The following is a 27,109-nucleotide window of genomic DNA, read 5'->3' as shown; positions in this document are numbered from 1 at the left end:
TTTAACTGGCTATCACAGTAACTGTCTTACTGCGAAGCATTATAACTCTGCTTGGGGAAAGTAGTCAGCAGCCAGTCAAGAAACTTGAACCCATTGACCAAACTGGTTAATGAAGTCACAGTGTCAGTCAATCCTAATAGCTAAGACTGCAGAAGAAACCTGATGGAGCTAACTAAACCTTCCTTAGGCCCAGGAAAAAGAAAGAAAGGCTGGAAGGAGACTTCCTTGTCTTACAAGAGGCACATTTCCTCCACCATACAGACACAGGCTGGTATCTGGAGGCCCTGTTTGTATCTATTGACTGAAAGAAATATGCACACACAGCTGCCAATTCCCCTTTGATAAATAGGTATACATGCCCTTCAGTAGTCAGAAAGACAGCAGTGCAGTAAAGACCTCTCAAATGCATCATGCGAATAGCTAGTGCTGTGAACTTAATAAAAACTCTTTCCTACCACAAAGCAAAGCTTACATCATTGTGTTCAAAGTATTTCTCCATATACACTTTTGGTGAATACCTGATCCCACCAAAGACAGTGGGAGTTCTGCCCTTCGCTTCAGTGAAATGTATTTCACCTTTTGAGTTTAATTGCCAGTTATTAGGGAAAAGAATGAATTATACTCCATAATCCAGGCAAAATAATAATAAAAAAGTTATTTAAAAAGAAGTAAAATTGCTAGCATGAGACCCCCTTTATATCTAGCTGAAATCTCAGTGAGTCCCTTTAAAGTGTTCTGAAAGTTATTCTCCAATACTTTTTTTTGTATTCCTGGATGGTTTCACTGCATTTGCATCAAACCAACTGAATCAACAAGGAAAAAAAAACAAACAAAAAAACAAACAGAGAAAAACCCTTAAGGGACAAAAGACAAGATTTAAAAACCTTTCACAACCATCCACTTAAAAGACTGCAGTGTTTAGCTAGCTTGTCCAAATTTACAGTGTAGCAAGAGCAATAATCTCTGTCAGTACTGGTTATAGGCCCTGCCAAGCTGAAAGCAATGTTCCCATTGACTTCTGTATGCAGATCAGAGCCTGGAAAAGAGAAGTTGTGTGCCAGAGTTGAACAGTTAGACAAGTGAATGTAAACACCAAGATGGAGATATCCTTTCTCTTGGAGTTAAATTATTTTGCCATCAACAGGACATTTAAAGTCTGTAACTCTATGGTATTGAGATGACCCATGTGTGCTTTAAAGCAGATTAGAGTGCATTGGGAAACAAAAGACATTGCATTACTTAAGCCAAACGTTCAAAATTCCACTTGCTATTGGTACAAGCTACATACACTCTATCTTAGCCATGTGCCTCAACACATTCCTAGCAAGCTTAAGCAGAGTACAGTTAATTGAATTAGCCTATGAAACCTAGCACACCAATGCAACCTGAAGTTGCTATTTCTGTTTTAGAAATTATTGAGTAATTTGCATCAACATCCTGATTTCCCCTCTCCATCTCTGCAGTATCTGTAAGGATTGCATCTTACTGTTCCACTACAGTATCTTTACCTTCATTTACATACCTTAATTTTATCATTGTTCTTCATAGCATTAAAAATGCTTCTGTTCTCTCTCAGTATTATGAAACGTATCTGTGTTCATGCAACATTCACCAATCTGATACACAAGAATACAAGTACAAAATACCGATCCAACCTATTGCTTCTCTGCTACCTTTCCTCAAGAGTCACATCATCCAGGCAGCAGTTATGTAGAATTGCCAAAGGCTTTCCTGCCATCCAGCCCTTGAACATTCCTGCTGCTGGTCTTCTCCAGGCGACTAGAGTGCCAGTTTTCTAGAATCTATGAATTTCACTGGTGAAGGCAACATATGCCATCAACAACAGAGACTGGAAACATGGTGCTCCCTCATCAGTCAGCACTGATGCTCAGAATAATCACTCAACATGTTATTCATGTTTAACACATCAGTTCATTGAGCTGGCACTCTCATCCCACTTACAAAGGTAAATGAAGGCTAGAAGAGGTCTGTGAAACTCTAGAGCTAATGAAAACGATGCAGCTGGCTCCGAACCGTAATTCTGGCACTGAGGTGCAAGATCTTGGCACCATCTGCTCCTTCCAGACAGCTAATATTAATGAAAAACTCATCACACCCCTGCTGAGTGAGGGAATGCTAGAACACAGCTCCTGGGAGATGCACGCAGCTTTCAGCCATATTTTAGCACTGCTGATACACCATTTCTGCCAGCTTTATGGGACACGGAAATTTGAGACAGCATTCATGTAAGTTCAGGTTGGTAGGCCTGGGCTGCAGCAATTCTCAACAGGACATCCCAGAGGGAACACGTCCAGATGCTCTGAGAAGAGCAGGCCCAGTCAGATGGCTATGTGGACCACGCCAAGCTGCCTGGGCACACTGGCTATGCAATGCACTGTATCTCCAAGATTTCCAGATATTTAAAACATTAAAAAAGAAATTAAAAAAAATTAAAAAAAATCACCAAAATCCTCAAATTCCAAACAAACATATCAGGTGGAAAAAGATGATCCAGGTAGCTCGATATATGGTAGTCCTTTGTTGACTATGAAGCAATACATCAGTTTTAAATCATATTTCATAGCCAAAATAATCCCAATCTCTTCCCTACCCCACACCCCTTTTGATTCTACCCAAATGATGCGTCATGGCCCTGTTAGCCTACACACACCCATCACCCTGACCTTATTTAGGAGACGCAAGACCCAAAAAGACATGAGTCTGCTAAACACAAAACAGTTGCTCCATGCCTCCAGAAAATCCAGTTACACAGTGCTGCCGTTAACACATGGAGGGAAAAAATAGTTTGTAGTAATATCAAAAAAATACAGAGGAAAATAATTTCTGCCTCACTCCCACAGTCCATGGCTTCCACCAATATTTTTTCCACATAAAAAATTTAAAGTATGTATCATATTCTACATGTCACTGAAACAAACAGCATTTTACTATTTTACTCAAAAAAGATTTGGATGATTAGTGTACTTTGAAACTGTGTGTAACCAGACTGCCCAGCTATTTGCTCAGTTGCACAAGAGACCTCATGCTGCTAAACCCTCTTCAGAATTATCTTGCCCCCACCCCACTCCTCAGAAGAGACTTCCAAAATGAAATAAATCATTAATCCAGTGTCAGGAAAGCTGCCTTCTCAGCATTAGCCAGTCCCAGTGTATTCTCTGTAGGACTGTTTCCTACAGACAATGGGGTAAAACCCTGAGGCATTTTGTGGATCCATACACGTAAAATTTCACACACAGCCTTTTGCACTAACATCGCCATTACCAAGGATAGGGGATCCTATGCTTGCTGGAATTTCTAACAAATTGACAATAATAAAATTATATGGGGAATTAGTTTTACATACCAGAAGTGCTGCAGGAATTCTAAGATACATGCAGTTGAAGTTTAAATTGCCCAATTTAAAAATATGTCTCTTGCACAAGAAAACTACCCTGTAAGAACATTGAGGTTGCAAAGCATTCAGAATTTCAGAAATGCCAGAATCAGGATTTCTTGGCACATAACTTATCCACTTTCGGCATATCCCTTCAATGAGACACAACCCCTGGAGGGCTGACTTCAGTTAGGTCCCGAGTAGCCATCATGGCTGGAACTGATTCTAGTTTTAGCTGCTAAATATACCAAAACTATCTCCATGGGACACATGCAAATTGTAAGCTATGGAAATCCCTACAGTTTAGCTAAATGTTCATAGATAAGAAGTGTGAGACATGTATCTCTGAGTAAGAGCCAGACAATCCTTTCCCCACTGAATTTTACATCCTTGCTTTAAAGTATTGAGATATTTTATCTTTTCAAAGTTCACCACATTCTTTTTTTGCCAATGTATTGTTCTCTAGCTCTACTCACAGGAATCATTTTGGCTGAAATTGTCCTAAAGAGTTTAGGGAGACGCCCAGCATAGAAAATTGCCTCCAAATTTTATTCAAAATGGTTGAAGTCTGGCAAAATGTATGCCAATCAAAACAGGGGCTTCTAAGAGGCAACATTACACAATCCTCACAATAAGAGATACCAGCAGCTCCGCCTGTAATATTTTTGCCACTTACACTTAATAGTCTGGAAAAAGACATCTTGAGAAGTAGCACAAAGAAGAGGAGTGTTTCCAAGCAACTGCTTCATTTTCATTTTAAGCCCATGCTTCAGAAGTATTAGCAGCAACTTTAGGGGTTAGTCTCATCCCCTGGCTGCAGGAAGAGTAAGGAAACTAGGTTAGAAACAGTAATTTCCCGCATAGAACCTCAGATTGACATACAACAGGGGGGATCAAAAAGAACAGTGGTTTTAAATCATTGCACCCACAGTTAATTTCTATATGCAATACATAGTGCAGTTAGAAAATGCATTTGTATGGCCAAGCCAAATTCCCACTTATTTTTACAAATCCTCTAGTCCCCACATCTTAATAGGGAAGAAAATTACAAAGAAAAAGCCAGCATAAGTATTGCTCTCTCTTAGCAAGCACCTCCTAAAAAACTCCCTCCCAAGCCCTGTTCCCACTAGTGCTGTCTCGGTGTGCCACCTTACACTGCCCAAGCTTCGCTCGCTCAGTCATCGCTTACTTTTTCCTTGGCCTTTTTGATAAACTGGGTCTCAGAATTATCACAACCCAGTCCCAACCTGCTATATTGCAAAATCAGCACCTAAAGAAATGATCTGATTTTCAGGAGCTGCTGAGTATTGTCAGCAAGACAAGAGGACTAGCAGGCGCCCTGAATGTCATGGAAATTAGGCCACTTTCTTTTGTGCTCCTTCTTTCAGCTTTTTCAGTTTTTCCTCCACCCAGTGGCCACTAACAGAAACAAACTGCCTCACAAAAATACACTGTATTAGTATTCTACTTACTGAAATACTCTAACACAGCCGTAGTCTCTTGTTTTCTGAGCTGATACAACACAACGCCGTGTGACTCATGTTATCAAGTACAGGATTACTGAGGATGCTCCACATTATGGAAAACATAGGTATGATATGCAGGTGATAGATATGAAACTGTACTGTGCATGGGGATGGGATCTTACACAGGAACAGCCAAAAATGTTATATCCCCACAAAGTCTAGAAACAAAGCCACAGTCAACAAAAGTAATTGCTACTATTGACAGGAGTGGAAAAATGTCAAAACAAATTAAAAACTATCGCCATGATCTAAAGCACAGAAATCTACATTCTTTCATATAAATCAACCAGCTGATGAAATCTCCTGACCTGGTACTGGGGAAAACAAAGATTTCTTGACAGTTGTCTGCCCCACGTGAGCAGACGTGATGAGGTCCAGATCCAGACTCTGGAGTGGAGCTTCTGCAGAACACTCAGGAGGGATGAGTCTTCTTTGGTCTGGCTACAGACTGCCACGAAACCCTTTGGTAATTATAATTTAATTTTGGGTTTTATTATTCAGCCAGAGATTTTAAAAACGCTTTGCTTCTGTAGCTGATGAAAGCATGTTACCTGAGCCAGCTGGCAGAATTGTAAAGTTGCATTTATGTTTCATTACTAATAGCTATTGAATTAACTCTGTAATTGATTCTTTAAGAGTATTTACAAGATTTATTCCATACAGTATACTACAAAACAGTTCTCCTAGGCATTAGCAGGGGTAATACAAACACATACATGCAGATTTACCTGCATGTTTACACCCCTATACATACATGCTGGATAGACCTCTTCAGGAGGATTCAGGTGTAGAAGAGCTATTGGGTTAAACAATTTACAGCCTAAGACATAAAAAATAGTAGGGAGATTCTGAAAAGTACGTTATCATTATGGTGTGCTTATGGAAAAGTACAATTTAATTATCAATTGATTCAATGTTTGGCCTACATCTATTTGTGTTACTGGTGCAGGACCACTGACTCTCTGATCATGAAACTAGTGAGCTGTTCATCACACACCATCTGCCTGCTCTTCACTGTCAGCCTTTCTTTCCACTTTCTGACCAAACAAAGAGGATGTTTCAGCTGGACACCCAAACACACCATACAAGTGCACACTTCGTCTAGCACCCCAAAGCAGCACATTTCCACAGCTTGCAGCACTTATCACTTTAGCCAGGACCTTTGAAAACTCATTTGCTCAAGGTGAGCTAAGTAGAAACTCCACTGCCCTGGAGCACAGATAGCAAATAAGGGCTGGAAGTACCATCCCACAGATTAAACCTCTCTGCTTGAAAGAATGATTGAGAAGACTTGTCAGCGTATTTGCCCAGCTCTACCCATAAAGATTTAAACTTGTTTGCTATTTTCCCCTCACCTTGAGTCTGTAGTTTATGACAAGCAGGGATGGTAGGCAGGGGCAAACAAGTAACTCCCTGGTCTTCAGAGTGCTTTAAGGCAGCATCATAAAAGGGATCAGGGACAGAGCTCTTAGCCATGACCCCACTCTGCAAACAGAGCAGGAATTACTGGGCAGCAGTGTTGTTCCCAGCATTTTACCCTTGAAAGCACCTCTGCAAGAACCATCGCACTGGGCAGTGGCTACGTGTGTTCTTCACATAGATGATCATGGTCATGGGTTAGCACATCTCTGTGCCTGACCTGGCACTCCCACAGCGGCCTGTGGAGCTGCAGACCTGCCACAGAGCTTCATGAATTATGTTGATTGAGCAATTTTCAGTATTTCTCTGGCTGACAGCAGCAGTGGTGCTCTGTCTGCCAGCTCTTGGCTAGACAAAGCAGATTTAGTGTCCCCCATCTGGTAGTTGAACTCTGTGTGCAATCTGCATGCAGCCACAGCCAACACTCAAACTGGGACCTCACGGGGCCTTGGCAGAGCTGGTACCAGGTAAGCCAATACAAGAAGTGCTGTGGTAAACCTGTCTCACTGGGAAGCGACTCTGCACCTGCGAGGAGCAGGAGAGGCGACAGAAATATAACTCTAAACCACAGCTAGCCAGGATTGCAAATAAGGAGCTTTAATAGCTATGCAGAATTGAGAAAACCCACAGAGCTGGCAACACTTCTGGGACTTGTTTACACTTAATAGTGAATGTTGGTTACCAGCAATATCTTGTTTAAAATACAAGGCTATTTAATAGGCAGCTATTGATAGTATGCCACCCTAAGGTGAAGGCATTCTGCATTTAAATATGCCATCATGCCCCACAAAAATCACAGCTTTTGCCTCTAGGCTGTTGCTCTGAATCCAGCTCAAATCAGTAATGACCAAACCCAGTCACTCTGCAGGGATGCTCAGTGACCTGCATGTACTGAGCACTGAGCTCACAGGTACAGTCTCACTGCAGTTTGCAAGCCTTGCCTTGCCTTAGGGCTGCTGCCCATCTCCACGGCTGCCCTTAAACCAGCCGTATCACTTCACCACCTCAGTGCCCAGGACATACTTGTTAGCCTCATGTCACCTTTACCCTGTGTGCTGAAGTCTGAAATGACCCAAAACCAGTGTTTCATCACAGAGAAACAAGTCCTCCCCCCCCCCAAGTGTTTGTTTCACTCCTCCTTTGCTGTACTTTGCCCATGGTGTGGAAGCTGATCTCTAGCACCAACTCTACCTTCACCTGCCAATGCCTTGCTGATAGGGTCTCACCAGGATCCATTTTCACACAGTCCTCATAGCTGGGACAAGATGCTATCCTGCCATGGAAGTGAATTAACCTAATTTCGTACCATGACCCCTTCAACAAAACTGCTACAAGACAGTGAACCTGAATTACTCCAGAAAGCTTTCTCCCTGCTCCCCGCAGGTTGCCCCACTGTTTTGCACTACAAATGTATTTTGGTTTCCACCGGTGCAACAACTTGGGATTCCATGTAGCACTGGCCAAGCAAAACCACTGCAGGAAGGCTCATTCCTGATCTTTCAAAAGCAGCCTGAACATGTGTGGATGTGCTTTGCCCCTGCATTTCAACTCTGGTGCAACTTTCTCTGTTTATATTTGGCAGCCCAGAGCAGTGAGCTGTGCAGGTTGCCTGCATGAGGGAGATCGCTTCCAGCTGCTTATCATTTATCATTGTTTTATTCAGGCCTTCTCAGAGAGCACACATAACCTGCAAGTATCCATCAAGAATTGCAGATATCCTCTCATTTCATCCCTATTTCAGACTTTCTAATAAACTCATCATTTTTCATATATTCACTGGCATATTCTACTTGGATACACTATCAGATCCACACATGTAGGTGTAGCTATAGAAGAACATGCTGTCCTCCTTAATCAGGACAATGATGTGCACAGCCACGGCCAGGTAACACTGACAGACACGGCTGAATACTTACACACAGCAGCAGCCTTTGACACGGCTGGACCCTGCAATCCTCTTTCATCTTCAGGGTCTCCTTCAGAGTCGATGACAGCCTGAGTCTAAAACACACCCACAGAAGCAAACCATTAGCAGCCTGGGCATCTGAGTGACTGGATTACCACTATGCAGAAGCCCAGTTACACATCCAAATATTCACTGTCCATTCAACTCCTCCCCACCCTGAGTTTAAAGAAGCTGGTGATTATTATGACACTTGCATGCATGTGCACACGCACTGCAAAACACAACACACTATTTTCTGATCTAGCTGAGAGAAACTCTTCCTTTACTTACAAAAAGGCAGATTCAGGAGGCTAAGGTCTGCACAAGCTGGAGGTGTGCCCCAGCTGCCAGCAGCAGCCCTGCAGCCTCTCTGTGCTCTGGCTCTGTGGAGCGCTGGGACTGCCCTGTCACCAGCACAGCCGGAGCGCCAGGCACTGAAAATCTATCAGGCAATTTTATTCTCCATGAGGTACAAGCAGCTCTATCTGTGCAATAGAGCAAGCCCAGCAGATAGGCAGGCAGAGGAGGAGGCAGCACTGCGTCCTCCACCGCTTCTTATCCCTAATTAGCTGTGGGATGATGGCTGCTCTGTCTCTACTGATGCTCTTCAGGCTTTAAATAGATGCTGCCTGATGCCTATAGGTTTAGGCCAGCAATAAATTGCAGGTATGAAAACCAGATAAAAATTTCTGTGAGATGCATAATAATAGTGAGAAATTAAAACCAAAATGGCAAGTGTTACAGTATTCTACAATCAGCACTTATTCACTTTTTTCTTAATGTGAAACAATCAAACATTTAAAATATGCAGGGACACACACAGTTTATATGTATAAACATACATTATTTAGACCAGCTGAATTCCCAGGAGTTGCAACTAGTCCATGAATTATTCTGTAATTTATACTTCCCCCATCTGAGAATATGCTTCCACCAAAAGATTTTTCTTTTTCAATTAAAATTCATCATGTTAGTGTCCCAACTAAGCAGACAAAATAACACAGAGGGAACACAAGGTATGACCCATGGGCTTTTGCATGTCAGTCTGCTCCTAGACATCATTTTCCTCTAAGTCCCCCAAGGCAGAAAGCAAGCTTGGAGCCAGATGAGCAATTTTGTTCACACACATCTCCCCGCCAACACCTTTTCAGAAGGCACCTCAAACACAACAGGAGATTGAGACCAGCGAGTCTTCTGCACACAAACTATTCACCTGATCCCAAAACAAGCAGCAAGTCAGATCGGCAGCTCCCCCATCACCTTGCTGCTGTGAAGTACCATGGGCATAATGAATGGGTTTTACTCTCTTCTGCATATGTTTGCATCCTAAACCACCACTCACATCTGATTTCAAGTGTAAAACTCCTGCTGCACATCATCATCCAACTTCCCTTAACTAGATCAGCTGCAGAGCACTGGTTTCCTTTTCAGCATGGCTGACCAGCTACTGAATCCTGCATAGCACCGGGACCACAGCTTATGAAGCCATGTAGCTTTATATTTGTACCAAAGGCTGTGGAGTTGCTGCTCATTTCACTTTTGCTCCTAACCTAGAGCTTCTGGAATCTTCTCTTCATAATTTGTTAAATTCATTTTTCCTCTTATCTGTGATGTACAAACTGATTTGAGATGAAACCAAAAAAAAAAAGTTGGGAAATATTATATTTTAACATTTAAAAGTTAATAAACTCTCTATCCTAAAAAATCCCCATGAAAACTAATGTAATTATGACTACAGAAGAAGACAAAAGTTGTTAAAGTTGCACTAGAAAGAAGAAATGCCAAGTCAGGCTGGTTCAGGTCTAACATTCTGCTTGTTGCACTAACACTTGTTGAGTCCAAGCACTTAGAAGAAAGCTCTTCTAAATACCTCCAACTCTCCAAGCCATGTTTCACTTTCCTGTCCTTGAAATCCCCAAGGAGTTGTCCAGGGAAAAAAGGGGTAGGGGAGAGCAGCACAAGCTGGCTTTGCATTCCCACTATTTTTAAATATAATAACGAAGAAATCCACAAGCAGAAAGCTGGGAATATTCAAAACTTCCCAGACCTTTGTACAAGATTTTTAAAACCCAAAGGGAAAAACAAAACAAAAAGGAGTGGTAGAAGCCAATTTTAAAGTTTCCTTTACAGGTCACCTTTCAGATGAAGTCACAGATTTCCTGCACATAATATGGTCTGAAAACACATTATGATGATATTGATGGTTTCTGCACAAGAACAGCAGTGCCAGAAATTGAATTAGAGCTCTCCTGCCTTCTCCAAAGAGCTGATGCAGTGCCCAGGGTGAAGTCTTGTTTCCTTGTAAAAAATTATGTACAAAATAAAAACTCCTATCCCAAATACAAGCAGTTTTACCTCTTAGAATAAAATACAGCTGTTGCTATCAGTGTTTCAGACACCCTTTCTAAGAATGGCCATCAAATGGTAGGTGCTTGGCATTTTTGGCTACTACTTCTTTGAAGTACCCAAATGCATTTCATGTAGTGGGAACCCAGTGGAGATACTGAAAACAATTTGAAGGGTTCTCACAGAATCCAACAAAATTGTTCTTAATTTTATATTTAAAGCCTCAGTTGAGAATTGGCTAGAATTCCAGGTTTATTTGAAGAAAAAAATTCAATATGGATTCATACAAACCAACACAGTTACACTGAATCTAGCTTCAAAATCTTGTGAATGGTTTGCACTGCCTATTACAAATTTACTTGTGATTGCCCACAAACTGACAAGGCCATTTTGCCCTACTTCCACATTTCAGATTAACTCCACACAGCTCAGCTCCCATCCCTGCACTGCTTACAAAGCCAAAAACTCTTTTTAGGTGTCCCAGTCCATCTGATTGCCAATGGGCTGATCTTCCAGCCCTGGATCAGGTCATTGCTTAGCCACACTTCCCACGTATTTGATCTAGGAGTGCTTGTCATAGTACAACTACTGTACTTGAAAACATAACCAAAATTATGGGTTTGCTGTTGTTTTGGCAACCAAAGCCAGTGAGTGTACAACGTGCATTGCCAGGCTATTGGGTGAGAATTTGAATGAGATAGATGACAAAAAGCAGCACCTTGCATTGCCCCAAAATGGGATGTTGCACAGCTCACAGAAGCCATCAGGCATTCAACCTGTGAAGGGGTCTATATGCAAACCCCACATCTCCCAGTTCTTCCCTGAAGATTTTTATGTTTATACCCTTCCCTTTGCCAAGGACCTTTCTGAGCAAAGCAGAATGGCTAAAGGCAATCCGGGCTCCCAGCAAGGACCTGAAATACAACACAAAGCCTGTCAATTATAAGCAACCCGAGAAAATAGTCCTGTGCATGTTATATCTTCACTTTTTATAAGATCAGATGTGGAATTATCTCCAAAAAAAGAGGCAGGGAAGAATCCTCCCAACCCCCCACCACCCCAAAAAAAGAGGAAAAAAGGGCTTTAGCTCACACTCTGAACATTCCGTTTTCCTTTGCATTCTGTTACTCCCTGGGACTGCCAGCAATGCCCAGCTGATCGCATCTGACCTGTATAAAACACTGTCTTTACCTGACACTGTTTTGTCCAAGGGGAGCTCTCTACATTAATTCCACAGGCTTCCAAGAGCCTTGATAATCCTTTTCTAATCTTCTCTGTTGCTTCCCAACACTTCCAGGAATGTTTAAACCCAGTCAGAGCAGCCTAAAATGAATGTCAAGTCCTCCCATAACACTATCCCTATTGCTATGGCTACTGAATTCCCCTTACACAACAGCTACAGGTAAAATCAGGGCACTACACAGGCAAAATTAGCAGTGCTGCAGACATTTCCTCCCTCTTATCTGTCTGTCTCTGAAAGACTTTGTTAGACCATGTGCCGCTAAGCCACCGCTTTGCAGCCGGCTCAAGCAGCAGAGAACTGGAGGGCAAGCACTGCAGAGGCACGATACCGAGCTCCTGCTGCTGGAAAGCACAGACATGGAGTTAATGCATACATCTCCATTGAGATCGGGATCCGTGCAGCACAAAGCCCATTGCAGTGGAGCTGGAGCGAAGTCCTTCCTCATGCCAGAGTGGGTTTGCTCATTCACGGACTCATATAAAAAGCATGCATTAAAAATGCCTTGCCATTATAAGTTGTGTTGGCACAATTTATAACTCTACCCTGACAACCCTTTGAAATTTTCAGGAAAGCATCTCATACGCAGGAATTTATGGTGTAGCTGTATTTCAAATATTCAAAATAAAAATAGCTGTTTCATCCAGATAACCCCAAACCCATTACAAAATATTTGTCAGTGAATTAGACCCATCTCCAGGGGGAAAGGCATGAAATAGATTTTCCTGTTCTCACTTGGCTCAGGATTGGGTTTTGTCTCATTCCAGACCCCCTTGAGGATTCATTAGGTTGCGGGTGGGAAGCACACAGTGCTTGAAAGCAAAGAGTTTTCCTGCTAAAGCTAATAGCCGGCATTTCCAAACTTGGGCTAGCCAGATCACAGTGGGCGATCACAGAAAATCCATGACATGGGAGAGCAGGGGCTGAAGAAGTTCAGTTTAGCTGAATTTCACACCATGTCAGAGTCCTATTTGCAGCTTGGAAAATGAATTTAATAAAGCTTTTCTGCTGTAACATGGAGTGTCAGCTAGCAGATTCTCTGACACCTGCTGCTCTTTGAATCTGATACCATATTGCAGCATAATGTGGTCTAAAATTAGACTTTACACAACACACCAGGTTTCAATCTTTCAGAAAATAATTCAGTTGAGCACCTTTCATTCCCTAGCAGGGCTTTGGGACACATGTCCTTTCCTTCCTGCCCCCTCCTGGATTAACACTTGGGTTTTCTAAGCAAGGGTTTGAATCAGTCATAAAGAAAAACATAAAAACAAACCAAAACTGAAATTTCCACTTGATTGCAAATTATACCATGAAGAAATATACATGCCAATTTATACAGTTGCTTCCTACCTGCACCCCCACAGAACAGAGATTGCATAAAGCTGGAAAGCTTTCAACTTTGGGTGCAGAGAATTATTGTCTGAGACGGGAATATATCCAAAGCTTAAATGACAGTCGGGTGTTTGAATATCTATTTGAAGACTGAGAACCAACTACAGGAAGAAGCCAATGACAGCTCCACAGGATAATGTGATTTTTCTGTATAAATTTCACTCATCACCAAAGAAAAGAATTATCCTGATCTATTTTTCTTTAATCAAGATACATTTTTGTATTACAAATTTAAATGCAATTAAGTGATAACCTATTCTTTTTATAGAGAATTGACTGCAATTAATGCTACCATTTATTCTAAATAGTAATTATATTTTTTTAAAATGTGCCTAGCTTTTAAAAGCTAAGTTGGCTCCAAAACCAGCTCTCAGCTGAAATCTCAAGACAAATACCTATCTTGTCTTTAGAGACAATGTGGAGCTTATATACATAGCATGAATAACATCTTGCTGCCAAGAAATCTAGCACTGGTTGGTGTGCACCAACACAATCAGTGTCTTCAAAAGACTTTAGAAGAGGTATAATTTAAAAAATAAAGCAAAAAGAAATTACAGATGTGCACACTAAAATGTATGGAATTCATTGTGGCAGAAAAGATACAGTCCTTTCACTGGCAAGAAACTGCTCTGAGATATCCAATAGAATTAGTAACCATGCTTTCATCTTGGGAATTGCAATCGATCTACTTTTTGTATCAAAATCATACTGTTCCCAAATTTAGAATGCAACATCCTCATCGGCTTGCAAATGAGCTGGAGCGGAAAAGCAAACAGATCACAAACACTAAACTTTAAAAATTTAAATAGCATGCAAATTGAAGCAAATGAGATATCCAGTGTGGGGAAAAAATAAATCCAACTTCCCCCATTTTAACTGGAAGTCCAGAATATTGTTTTGTACAGGACATCACCCTTAAAACTGAATCCACTTGACTGCCTTAGCCAATTCATAAAACCTTCCTTCACCAAATGTGTTTCAGGAAGTGAATGTCCTTTCCTTACAGCTGACAAAGGTCATCAGGGTAGGGAAGACGAGCATCACAGTCATCCCTTGCAGATCACTGCTAAAGCAACCCTGAAGCTGTGTATGCTGGTGTGGGCTTTCTGCACGTGTCCCACAACAGCATGGCATACTGTTGACAGGCAAACCCCAACAAAAGGTTTAAAATCTAGGTTGAAGAACATTTATTTTGCATAGTATAAAGTGAATTGAATTCTTTACACACTGATAGAACATTTAAGCTCAAGAATATTTCTAAAATGAATGCATGTACACTAATCACATTACTATCTCCTCACGCTTCTCACTAAAAGACATTTTCATCAGATGTTTCTGGTTCCATTTAAAACATTGGGGAAGACATAATTTTTTTTCTCCAATATGCTATAATCCCTACAAGCTACTAACCTTTTCCTGAAAATTACATGGGCCTGAGCAGAAGCTGGTGAGAAAGGAGAACATAAAGCTTCTATACATCTCATTTTGTTTAAACTAGCTTCACATCATGTTGAAAATGCAATCTACACACTGAAACAAAGGAACTGTCTTAATGGGTACATTACAATAACAGCTCCTCCAATCAATCTCCCTTTATACCCATCCATATGGCAAAAAAAAAAATGGTAATATGAACAGAAAGAAGCTCCTCAAGCATTCCTGAAGTATTTTCAGGCTATTCAACCCATTGCATTTACATCTATGAACAGTCACATCCCATTTTAGAGACAATATTCATTAGGCTCATCAAAAGTATTCAGTCTCATTTTTATGTTTGAGGTACAGATGCTTATTTATAGCTTGGTTAAACTTGAAAGTAAAAAAAAAAAATACAAGACCTTTAACTTGCTCTGACCTACCTCTCTTGCAGGTATTCTGCAAGTACTGAAAACACTGGTGTCAAAGCCTTTCAGAGATACCAATAATACAGAATCTGCTAGTTTGGTAACCACAGGTTTCCTTCCTACCTTGCATGAGCTCTTGTTCCTTCTTGTCCCCTGATAGATCTCTCTGTAAACCAAATGTACGATTAGCCAGACACACATGTGGCCTGTGAAGGTTCATTAATAAAAACTTGTATTTGTAAAATACTGAACATTTTCAGCATATCTATAAATCTTCAGTCCCATATAAATGCAGTTAATTTAAAATTTGAAACTACATGCATAAAAATTATAGGCTATAAGATTGTCTAAGAAAAGCATATGGACCATCTTTAAATTTGAAACATCATCAGGGCCTAGAGACAAGAGCCAGGCTCAGGTAACGTGGCTACACATGATATCGAGGTTTGGGAGGTAGCTAGTTAGTGTTGGTTTATGGCCATCTAAAGTTGATGAGGGACTTAGTCATAAATTATTTATCTTTTATTTCGATGTTATTTCATGATAACCAGCTATTACATTCTGCTTGATTATGGTGCTGGTTTGCATTTTAATCTGTTTTAATTATTTTGAACACTATGATTAAGAGAGAAGGAAATAAAGAGGGTAGATCAGGACAGGCATAATCTTAATATATACACCCTTAAATAAATTCAGTCTGGGATACCAGGCTGAAATCATGCTCATGTACTATGAAGCAGCCCCAGAGCAGTAAAAGATCTCACTGTCCCCAGGCACCAAATAATTGCACTTGCCTCTCTCTCACCCTGTAGCTCAGACTGCGATGGGTGATTCCCTGGGGGACACAGCGGTGTGAAGGAGTAGCTGGGTGATGGAGGACACAGCTGACTGCAGCCAACGCAGGGCCCTGCACAGTATCACTGCAGAAACGCACCGAAGTATATGTGGGGGTGGTGAGGAGAGGAAATTGTGAAAGCTGTTCAGAAGCATTGCCAGTGCAGAATATTTTTATACCCTTCACAACTTTGAATCAAGTAATACATTACTTCATATATGTTCGGTGTTCTCAAAACCAGGAGGACCCGAAAGCCAGCCCTGAAAGAGGGAAACCTGAGTCAAACCAAGCTAGCAGTAATAAAAGACATGTCCAGAAAACACACAGGGATGTTTGTAAAGAAAACACAGCAGTGGCCTTCAAGGTGAGAGGGACAAGCTTGCCTTCGCACAAGCATGGTTTCCTTTAGCTGTGGCAAAGAAGGAACCAGAAGGATCACCCCAAAGCAACTCATAGGGTTAAGGTGGCCACTTCTCTGTGTTTGATAGATCTTGACAAATCATTTAACAAGAACATGGCCACAAGGAACTCTTTCCAAAATACAGAACAGAAATTCATCCATCTGGAAAGCATCACTTACCAACCCCAACCCCTGTTTATTCCCATATGCCATTACCTGCTTAAATACCTGTTTTGGCCAGATTCACAGGAAATACTCAAACTCCAGTTTAATTTACGTGCGGAGAGTTTGAATGAACACTGTTCTGCTGCCTGGGCAGTAGGTGGAAAATGGTGCTGGTAATTCAAGAAGATAAAAGCATACACCTAGGAGAAGCTAGGCAGAGAAAGCAGGTTGTTGTCTCTGTGCTTTACACACAGCCAGTAAATGGACTGTTAGGGGCTTACAGTACCATAAGGAAGCTTTACAGTTTTCTATTTGGATGGACAGAAGCTCTGTACCTATGAACTAATCCAGGAGTAACTTAAATGAAGTCTTGTTTCAGAAACAGGATGAAGTTATAGTTATCAAAAAGAAACAGATTGCTTCACAGGGGTTCTGTACCAGTACAACAGTGTAGAATAAAGCTGCAACATGCTTTCTAAAAAAAATAGGTTTTGACTATTACCATTGCTACTAATCCCAGGATGCAACCGGTTTCAATAGCATAAGGATGCCTTAAACCACTATTAAGTTTTTCCTTCTTTGGGAATATACCAGAAGGTTACGATCTGGTCCACAATAGTGATGAAGTAACACTGGTATTACAGAGGGCCTCAGAGCAAAACTAAACAGTTCAGACTCTGTATTCAAACCCAGAATGAGGTACTAGTTCACCTTCTTTGTACAAAAATCAAGAAGGGGTAGCCGAAGGACTACAACAAAAGTGAGACACAGCTACCACCTCAGTGGTTTGCGATGCTGATGCCTATTGTATGTCTCTGCAGGTTGCATTAGGCAAGCACTGGGGAGTTCAGCCTGTTCAACTCTGACCATGTGCTGAGGCTCCCTCCAGGGGAGAGTACTGCGGAGCCAGCATTAGAGCAAGTAGTAAGGCCTCAACAAGCCCCACACTGCTTTTCTGAGCCAAAACAGAGTAAAAAGTCATTGCTTAATCACAACAGTCAAAACAATGAACCAGAACACAAACAGGGTTGCTAATTTGTCAGTGACTTGACTGAGCAACCACAGTAAATAATAGGAATTCAAATGGTGCTCCATGTAGATAACCATTTGTCTCTTGTTGAGCAACTGAGATTGACAAACTGGTAAAAATATTTCATTCCTGCTTTAGTAATGCATGGCTTGTGGAAGACTCCTGACAAACTGTAGTTTGTGTAGTCTATGATTTACCTATTCCATCAAATGTGAGCATGAACAACGGGAGTCCAAACCTCTGGGTCGATGGAAGTTATGATCTATGGTTCAAAATGGACAACAGGTCTGAGACATACAAAATATTTCCTTACTGGATCATCAGCAACTTCTCCCACTGTTGCTAGGTAGTTAATCAAGATGTAGCCTAAAAAAGTTAAATGATTCTATAGTTTATAATTATTGGCTAAAACATGGAGGGGGGGGGGGGTCAGTATCTGGCTATTTGCCAGGTGCATGACACTTTTTTCTGAGATTCGGTCCATGGGGCTGTAATGAAGCCAGGAGTTAGAAAAGATGTCCTCTGACCTTAGCAGAGGAGGAGGAATGCACGTTCCTGCTCCCCTTTACCGCAACTCCCGATTACCTTGACTTGCGGAAGGCTGATCCAGATGGTGAGCACAGGACTGCAGGCAAGCATGCTTCGAACGAATCCTCAGTGTGGAAGGGTGGAATAAGCCATATGTTTTCACAAATTAGGGGTGACTCTCCAACGCCTGAATGATGAAGCAGATCCAAGAGTAAGTTATGCATGATCCTCCCCGATGAGTGAAGAGAAATGTTTTATTCAGTGCCTCATGCTGTGAGCTATATTTATACCAAATGTATCTTTGCACATTTTAAAATGTTATCTATTAGAGAATATTGCAACTGCAACACCGGACTATGTACACCGGCATTTAAAACCCAAGAGCTACAGGGGAACTATACATAGCCTTGACATCATCCAGATGCGAAGTTACTTGTCCAGGTGACCCAGAAAGGCCAAATACCTTAAAAAACAGCTAGCAAACTGCCTTGGAGAAAGCCTTTTTCTCTATGCACAAGGTATGAAGCCTCTGAAATGATCTGACAAGATGGAAATATAAGTAGCACCTTGTTTTCTGATCTTTACCATGGTAACTATCTATAGTATATACTATAGTAAATGTTCAAGACATTTTTTTTAACTTCCCGTTTCTGGATTCCTTGGGTTATGTTAGTTACTTTTTTCCTCATTTGCTTAAAATATCCCCCCCCCCCCAAGAAAAAAAAAAAAAAAGAAGGATCTACACACCAAACTAAAATTATTCTTTCAATCTCAAAATTGTTGCAGAGAATTTATAAGCCATCAGTAACAGTAAAGGCTGCTCAGGTAGAGGATGAGAGGGAGGCAGCCCTTTGCTTGCCCCACAGCCCACAGGAGCTGCACTGCCTTCAGAGGTAGCTTACAGCAGAGAAAGGATGCAACCAAACAGTGCTCTCACAGAAAGACTATATTTCAGATGGAAAGAGAATAATGGTAAAAGCAAAAGCAAAGATCATTCAGACTGAAAATCCATAGCTACTCGTAAACATAATAACTACAATCACATTTATCGACTAAGTTGCAGAGTAAGAGCCCATAGGCAAGTTCATTGGCTAAGATAAATCGCCACAGCACCATTAACTTTAAAACTCCATGCTTGACCTCACTCACTGTGCTCCCAAAATGGCCATGGTAGTTTGGGTTTTTTTCCCCTTCTATTGTACAAAACACACCAACCATTTTTAAAAGTACATTTGCTGCACAGCTTACATTTCACTTATTTTACACCTCACTGTAATTCATTCCCCAGCCTAATCTGTATCGAAACACATGCAGCAATGCAGCCTACCAGTATCTCACTTAATGAAATTCATGAACCACAAAGACCATAGGAAAATTGCTGAAGCTATCTCCTGACCTTTTAATCAGTTGTTACCTTCTGCAACAGAATTTCTCAGACCTCAGCTGCTCCGAATTCTCGCCTGTCTCATGTAATGAGCAGATGTGGCAAAGTTAAGGCTTTGCAACATGATGAAAGTTATGATGACAGGTCTTTCTCTGCCAGATTTTTATGTTTTTACAGGCTAACACTGAACTGCAGCACCTTTTTTTTAATTCAGTTTCTGACAAGAACATATAAAAAAACATATTAAAGGCAACAATAAATCCACTAAAATATTTCTCTTGATTCCAGCAGATACACTTTACAGGACCATGCAGTCATACTCAGTTTGAATTTACCCATAAATATCAACCCCAGCATCTCAGGACTCATGGTGCCTTGCACGTCCCTTCTACCACCTAAAAATAACCCCATGTGTTACTTGGTGAGGGAAATGAAGATGATGATATGTAGGAATATTTAACTGACAGAAGAAAGAAAAACTGAACCAAATGCCAAAGACAATGATAAAAGGAAAACAGTCCTCTCCCTCCCCTGGGCAGTAAAGCAATTACTAGTGCGAGAGCTGCTCGGTGGTTATTATTGCAGGCTGAAGTGGTAGCATTCTCCATGATTATCACAAATGTCTCCACCGGGAGGAGGGAAGTGGGAGGATTTACCAAGCAGCAAGCCCTCCATTTCCCTCCCCCTGTTCCAATGATTCCTGCTGAGCTGAGCTCTGACAACAGAGAGGTGCAGCCTTAGACAGCTCCAGCAGATCTATACTGTCACCCAGCAGAACCAGACCAGGACAGGGCAGCCATGGTGACCACACCAGTATTGATCATCCCCTTGCCAGGCTCACCCAGACCTTGTGAGAACCTCCAAGGGTCCCACAAATCTTCTGGCTGAAAGCAGGGGCATCTTAGTGTCTTTTCAATATCTTTAAAACACGGCCTTTTATCCCTTTTGCTTTAATTCAGGACATTTTGAAAAGCATTTATGAAATTAAAATTCAAAGTTACTTCTCAAAAAAAAAGTCAAAGTACTTCATCTTGGTGTCAACATTTCCAAGTGTTTTTACACAATTAAAACTTTGCTCAAAATATTTCGATGATAAGACAAAAGTGGTAAGAGTGAAATTAAAACAAATAAAGTAAATAAATAAAGATTTGGAGTTTCCAGCTACCTTCAAAATTACCACAGCTGCTGACACCTACCAGATCCCTCTACCAAACAAACAGATAACTTCAAGGCTGGTCCCTATGTGAAATGGGCCAATAACTGTTTAGCTATTAGGGTAACACCTGAGAAGCACTCTCCAGGCTGACACAAACTTGCTCTGCCAGTGAGCCAAAACAAAGGCAATCAAAAAGCCAATAAAACAAATAGCTTGGCAGGACGCTGAGCCCAAGGCAATGCACTTCACCACTTGGACCATGCATGCAGTCAGGGCTGGCCCCACACTAACACCACCTCACAACTGCTGCCCCACAAGAGTTAAAGCACAGGTAATTCTCGAATGCCTGCTTTGTAAAACACTTCAGTAACATACTTCTAAATGTCTACAATATAATTAGACTAACAATAAGGACCACAAACTTTAAAATACGTCATCATCCCTAGGACTACTTCCTCTAGAAGTGAAGTGTATTATTAGGGGGATAGAAGGGGAAATGGTCTGCATTGTCTAAGCAATACCTGGTCCATTAAGGGAAAAAACTGCCTACTGGCCTGTTGCTTTAGTATTTTCCTGGCTAAACCAACATATGGTTCATTATTATTGTACATTACGATAGCCCCTAAGGAACCCGGCTATATCAGGGCCTCAGTCTGCTAAGCACTTGTACAAACACAGGAAAAGAGCCCCTCCTCTGAAGAGCTTGCTGTCTAAACAGAGGAGACAGACAAAGGGCTGAGATGCAGTGTGAGGGTTTGCAAAACTCATCTTACATTCAGGGTTTTCTTTCCTCCAGTTGGTTTTAGTCTTTGTTGAAAAGAGGATTTTATTTTTCAAGAGACAAAGGAAAATGAAGGGAGGGACATAAAAAAGGCTGATGAATAGACAGCATGAAAACCAGAAACAGGGAGGTTAATGAAAAGAAACCAAAATATGAATAAATACATGCAATTTCTACATTTCCAAGAGGAAGGGGAGAATCTTTTCACCGCACGTGCAGAGGATAAAACAAAGAGCAGCGGGTTCATACTGCAGGGAAAACATTAGATATTACAGAAAAAAAGTTTCATGATGGTAAGACTAGGGAAACCGAGGGACAGGCTGCTGGGAAAGCTGGAAAGACACCAACACTGAGAGATGGCCTCAAAGACACATTGGACATTTATTAGGAAGGATGTAGACATCAGTGACGTGGACCAGAGCTGGGAGCTGAGCTCCCTGCCCTTGCAATCTCTCTCCCATTCTTGTTCCAGTAGTGTCACCCCTACCACGTTGTTTCGGGCAAGGATCACTGCTCTGCTATGGTGACTGTAGGTGCAAAATGAGCATGTTTAAAGCTCTCTCAGAAATACAATCAGAAGTGAAAGCACCTATATCCCCATGTTCTCACTCATTTTTGTACTTACACTCCCCCAGACATCCAGCTACTTTGAGGTGTCAGTAAAGAGGGATCATATACACAATGAAATATACCCAAAAGGGGAAAAGAAAACAGCCTTTTCGACTTCATGTGAAAAGCCAAGCAGTTGAAGATCAAAGCTGAACTTCCTGGGAAATGCTATAGATACCACAAGTCCATCTTAGATCCTGCAGCCTACAAGCACTGAGACAGCTCTTCAAGGGCTACAAAGGAAGGAACAGCAGGTTACACAGCAGCATCAGCTGAGAGAAAAGCCTTCGCTAATTACTTGAAACAGATCTGTGACACATTAGATAGGGTTGATGTCCTACACAATCCTCTTCCTTTGGGAAGGATCCCTTTCTACCTTTTCACTGAGGACAAACTGAGCACTTAAGATAACCAGAGCTGGGAGCACTCAGGGTTTATGATGAGGAGTGGGTGGGTGGTGTGGAAATACTGATGAGCCTCCAAGTGTCTTTCTTGTCTTGTGAAGTAGCAGTGATATCTAATGGCAGGCGAGAGCCCATCTGCTAGCTCCTGTTCTCTGCTTCTGCTGCACAAGATGATCTTTTCCTTTACTCCAGGAAAAGAACAGTGATGCCTTCTCCCTGATTTACATTCTGGATGATCCAAAAAAACCTGCCAACTCCCTCTGCTCTCTGCTGTTGAGGAGGACAGACCAAGTGACTCAGAGACAAGAATACAAAACACTATCCACAACTCCTCATGATCACTAAAGAGTGCAAAGTTAAGGTCCTACAGGATGATGCACTACTTGCATTTTGGATTTGCAATGGATAATGTCCTGTTTATGTATTGCTACTGAATTTCCAGCAGGAGAGTCATATCCATAAGATGTGTTCATCTGAAACACCTTTATTTTCCCCAGAACACTCTATTTTGACCATAGAATATGTTCCTTCTCCCCTCCTTTGAAAACCTGTTAAGAAAGAAACCATTATCTCGAGTGGGGAAAAGGCTCATATGAAGCCTCTTCTAGTCTTTCATAGAAGTCTTCCCACAGTCAAGATCAGCCTACTGCAGAAATAAACAGAAGTTAAGAGCTCTCTGTATCTTCTTTCAGCATCACAGATGCTATTGTTAACAGAGCAGCACTTGGAAGGAGTGAAGTGCTCCACAAGTGCTTATCTTTACGACCTGCCTCTAGAGGAGAAACGAGCTCATTATTGTTATCCTAAAATATTATTATATTAAAGCACAATAATATTGTTTCATTGTTTAGATCACAAGAACTTTGGTCTCTGAGTGGTTTCTCATTGGACTGTTCCAAGCACATAAAAAAAGGCAGCCTGGATTTCAGGATTGCAGGGCTCTAGTAATTCAGCTGCTTCTACAGCCTGGAGGAAGCATTCACAAAGATCCTCTTCACCAAACCCAGCTTTCCCCTCTCCATCACCTCCCACCCCCAGCAGAGTAATTAACCTCAACACTTAAAGAGAAAGGAAAAGCAAAACTGAAAAACCCAAACCAACACTAAAGCACATAACCTGGAATCCTTATTCTGAACATTTTTCCTTGACTGATTCATCTCTCTTTGGGGAATTCAGTTAGTTACATTGCTAGACTAAATAACCCTGAAGCTGTCCTTGAAATGAATGGCTCCATTCATTTAAGTAGGAGTGTGTTCTGGTTTTATTACCTGACCCCATATGTCTACAACAGAATCACAAGGCAAGTAAAATAACCTATTCTCAACTGTGGCTGCCCGGTTACATCCTCCTGTTACATTATTTTTTTGTTAGTTTTCTAGGATTAATTCAGTACACTAGGAAATGATAATATCCATCACCTTCCCATGAAAACACAGTTTTCAAATATCAACTGAATCATTTAGTGCCACTCAACCCGTCAACTTTGTCTTAGCAATTAAAAAGAAAACCAAAAGAATTAATTAATAAAATTAATTAATAAAATTAATAAAAAGAATTAATTAATTAATAAAATGAGAGGAAAAAAGGAAGCCATCTTAAATAACAACCACGAGAACTCACTATAAGCCACAGCAGCCTTTTCATCAGTGGACTTTATCTCAGATCCAAACTGCAATCATATTCTTTAACTAAAATAGAGCTGTTAAATTGTAACCCAAAATCTCCTAATGGCATTCACAAAAATGAGGGTTGGTTTCCTTAACCTTTCCATCATCCTTTTACAAGGTTTTCAGGAGTGCACCTCTGAGAAGGCCGCTTCCCAAAACCACTCTACAAGTTATTATATCTCAGACATGTCGGTGCACGACTACACCCACATCCACCACCACCACTTCAGCTGACATCTCAGCATGGGCACCAGCCCAAGCCCCCAGAGCTTGACACATCCCAAACCAGGGTTCACCTGTGCCAGCTGCCTGGAGCAGGGGTGGGGTTGTGCACCCATCGGTGCTTCCACTTGAGCATCCCTAGGGGGGCACCCATGGGTGCATTGCTGGCTCCTCCATGCACACAGAAATCAGTCACAATTTTGGCCTGACATGCAAATAGGTCTTTATGATTCCCGAGCCCTGTAATAGATAAATATACCTTATAAATGATTATCTAACTGCCTTTTTTTTTTTTTTTTTTTTTTTTTTAATGGAGCTGGGCAATTATTTTTAAACCCTGCTATGAGGAATAATAGCTGACTTCATAGGGCTGGCTGTGAACAGCCCATAATGCTTGGGGAAAGTCCAGGCTGAAATGCTCTGCAGTTTGATGACATGTTACATAGGGAGAAAAAAAGTATTTGGAAGGAAATACTATTAAAAAAGGCAAGAAATAAAATGCTGTACTGTAAAATGCTTGGGGGGGGGGGAGAAATCTGACTATACAATTTTCAAAAGATTTCAGAGCTTCTCTGCCTGGTCTGTGATGAGTAAACAAAAGAAAAATATCCTGGTTCTGGAAAGTACTGAAGATGACCTTACAGGACCTTTTTTGTTCTGGGAGACAAACTAAGGAAGGTAAAACAGGTGCTATTGTTAAGAAAGGGACATTCAGCCTGAGGATGATTATGATTCTTCAAGCTGTAGAAATGCAGTCAGAAAAATCTGCAGCAGCTTTAACTTCTATTAATAGTACAGAAGCATGTTCTGGCATTAAAATAATGAGGAATGCTAATTCCAGATCCCTTTTGATCCCATCTCTCTCTTTTTTTTTTTAATGACATATCTATTCTTTTTATTTTAATGTTTCTGATTATTCTGCAGATAATTATTCATAAATAGTTTCCAGTAAAACCTGTTTAATAACCCGTTTTCACTAAGCATCCCCGAGCAACACAAAATTTCTAATTACTTCTAATTACTTACATCAACGGTCACCTCTCAAAGATGACAAAGACCTCCCAGAAACAATCCCATTACAGACGTGCTCCTTGGATTCCTGGGTTCATAAGTCACAGCCTGCCTATTCTGTACGTATGGTTTCTACAGAGCCCATTTGGTGGTTATAAGCCATATAATGCTGGCATTTCCAAAGCAGTCTGATTAGACGCCCATTTCCTGACTATCCTTAAAGGACAATTTTGCAGCTGGAAAATTCAATTTCTTTAAAAATCCTTGCTGTGCAGTTGTTACTTTTTTAGAAGCACATAATAGATATTTTGCCTCCAGCAAAAAGGTCACATAAATAGATACTGCAGCACTAAGAGCTCTTTCAAACAATTAAAAATGTCTTGATCAGCAATTCATATACCAAGAGACCCATGAAACAACACAGTGCTGTGATGTATATCCAGTATCTCCTGTAAAACATGAGCTTGAGACACCCGCTGTAGCCAGCACCCTATAAATGAATAGAAAAGAGAAGCCTCAGCCACAGAAAGCTCTCAGCTCACGGTAGGAAAGATGTAACAGATATCATTTTAATCTTGTAAGTCCCTCTGAGCTGCTTTACAGCCTGTCTGTACGGCATTGTGGAATGCTGGTCCATGTGTGGAATACTTAGGCACTGCCAAAAAAATTGAGAAGTTTAAAAATAAACAAACTATTATTTTTTTTTTTTTTTAAATAAATACATACCAAATGAGGAAGAGGTACTAGAAAGGAAAATGCACCAGTAAAGCTGGTTTCATTTGGTTGGAGAGGTAGTCTCGATGATCCTGCTATTGGCTACCAGCTAGGTGTGATTTAATTAAATACACACGAATTGTTAATGGAAATTCCTTTCCAGTGTTGCCTTTCCAAAGAGGTAAATGGAAGATGACAGCCAAACACCTGCCAGCCAACGCAAGGAGGGAGCCACCACTCGACAGCGTGGCTGTTCCCTTCTCATCTCTGCATTATCAAAGCAGCAAGCAAAGCACAGGCTGGTGCACAGTTCCCCTCCTCAGGCAGTTATCAGTGTCAATCTTTATCTGTCTGACTGTGACCACAAATAATGAATGCTAATGGAAGAGCATGTGTTCCTGTGTCAAGTATAGCATGTCTCATTTTGCAACTCAGGCCAGGAGTAAGTATTGATACAACATGCCTGTGTAAACATCAGCTCACAGCAGACAGGTAAATAATGACAAGAAATTCCCCTACTTCAAGGAGCTCACAACACAAAGTTACTTTGGGTACAATGAGAAGAGAATGGCAGTGCTTGATAGCCACACTTCTTTAGAGGGTGGTGGGGAGCTCTTTCTGAAAGCAACAAGGTGAGAAGTTCAATACAACATTGTGTGAAATATTCTTAACTACTCATCCCATGTAGGCAAAGAGGAGACCAGAGAGCCAAAAGTTTAAAAAAGCAGCCTGAACAGAAGAAAGAGATTGCTGAAGGAGTGCCAGGGTGAGAGAAAACACTGCTGTCCAGATGCAGGCAAAAGAGCAATTCAAGGGCAAAGACAAAGAACAGGCTACACTGCTTGTCTCTATTTACCCACCATGCATGCACCACCATCCCCTGGGGAGAAGGCATAGATGGGCAACTACACGTTTGCTAAAACCAGAGAATAGCCTGCTGTGGTGAAGATATATGCAGCTCTGGATGTGTCTCCTAATACCTGCTTCCCCGGAGAGCTGAAAGATGCCTTCTGTTTGACTCAGTGAAGGTCTGCTTATTTCCACATGGAAATAAGGTCTGTTCCTATCCATATGGGGAAGAGACTGACTGCACT

At 41.3% G+C, this 27,109-nt stretch overlaps 1 long non-coding RNA gene across 3 annotated transcripts in view; it reads right to left on the bottom strand.

Moving 5' to 3' along the window:
- The window catches only part of LOC134167104 (uncharacterized), an 80,860-nt gene that overhangs the window by 33,484 nt on the left and 20,267 nt on the right, over positions 1-27,109 (bottom strand). Inside the window, exons 3-5 of one of the 3 annotated variants that reach the window (XR_009966077.1) lie at positions 18,125-18,254; positions 16,156-16,204; positions 13,779-16,029 (exon numbers count right to left, since the gene is read on the bottom strand). This is a non-coding gene — a long non-coding RNA (uncharacterized LOC134167104). Of the gene's footprint in view, positions 1-13,778; positions 16,205-18,124; positions 18,255-27,109 lie in introns of those variants that run through there. The other 2 variants (XR_009966075.1, XR_009966074.1) reach the window with 2 other exon arrangements.

Source organism: Pezoporus occidentalis, unplaced genomic scaffold, assembly GCF_034315485.1.
Source record: "Pezoporus occidentalis ecotype Australia unplaced genomic scaffold, CSIRO_AGI_Poc_V1 ctg11, whole genome shotgun sequence".
Classification (NCBI taxonomy): domain Eukaryota; kingdom Metazoa; phylum Chordata; class Aves; order Psittaciformes; family Psittacidae; genus Pezoporus; species Pezoporus occidentalis.
The sequence above is the reverse complement of the archived record's forward strand: the minus strand, read 5'-3'. Positions and strand labels throughout refer to the sequence as shown.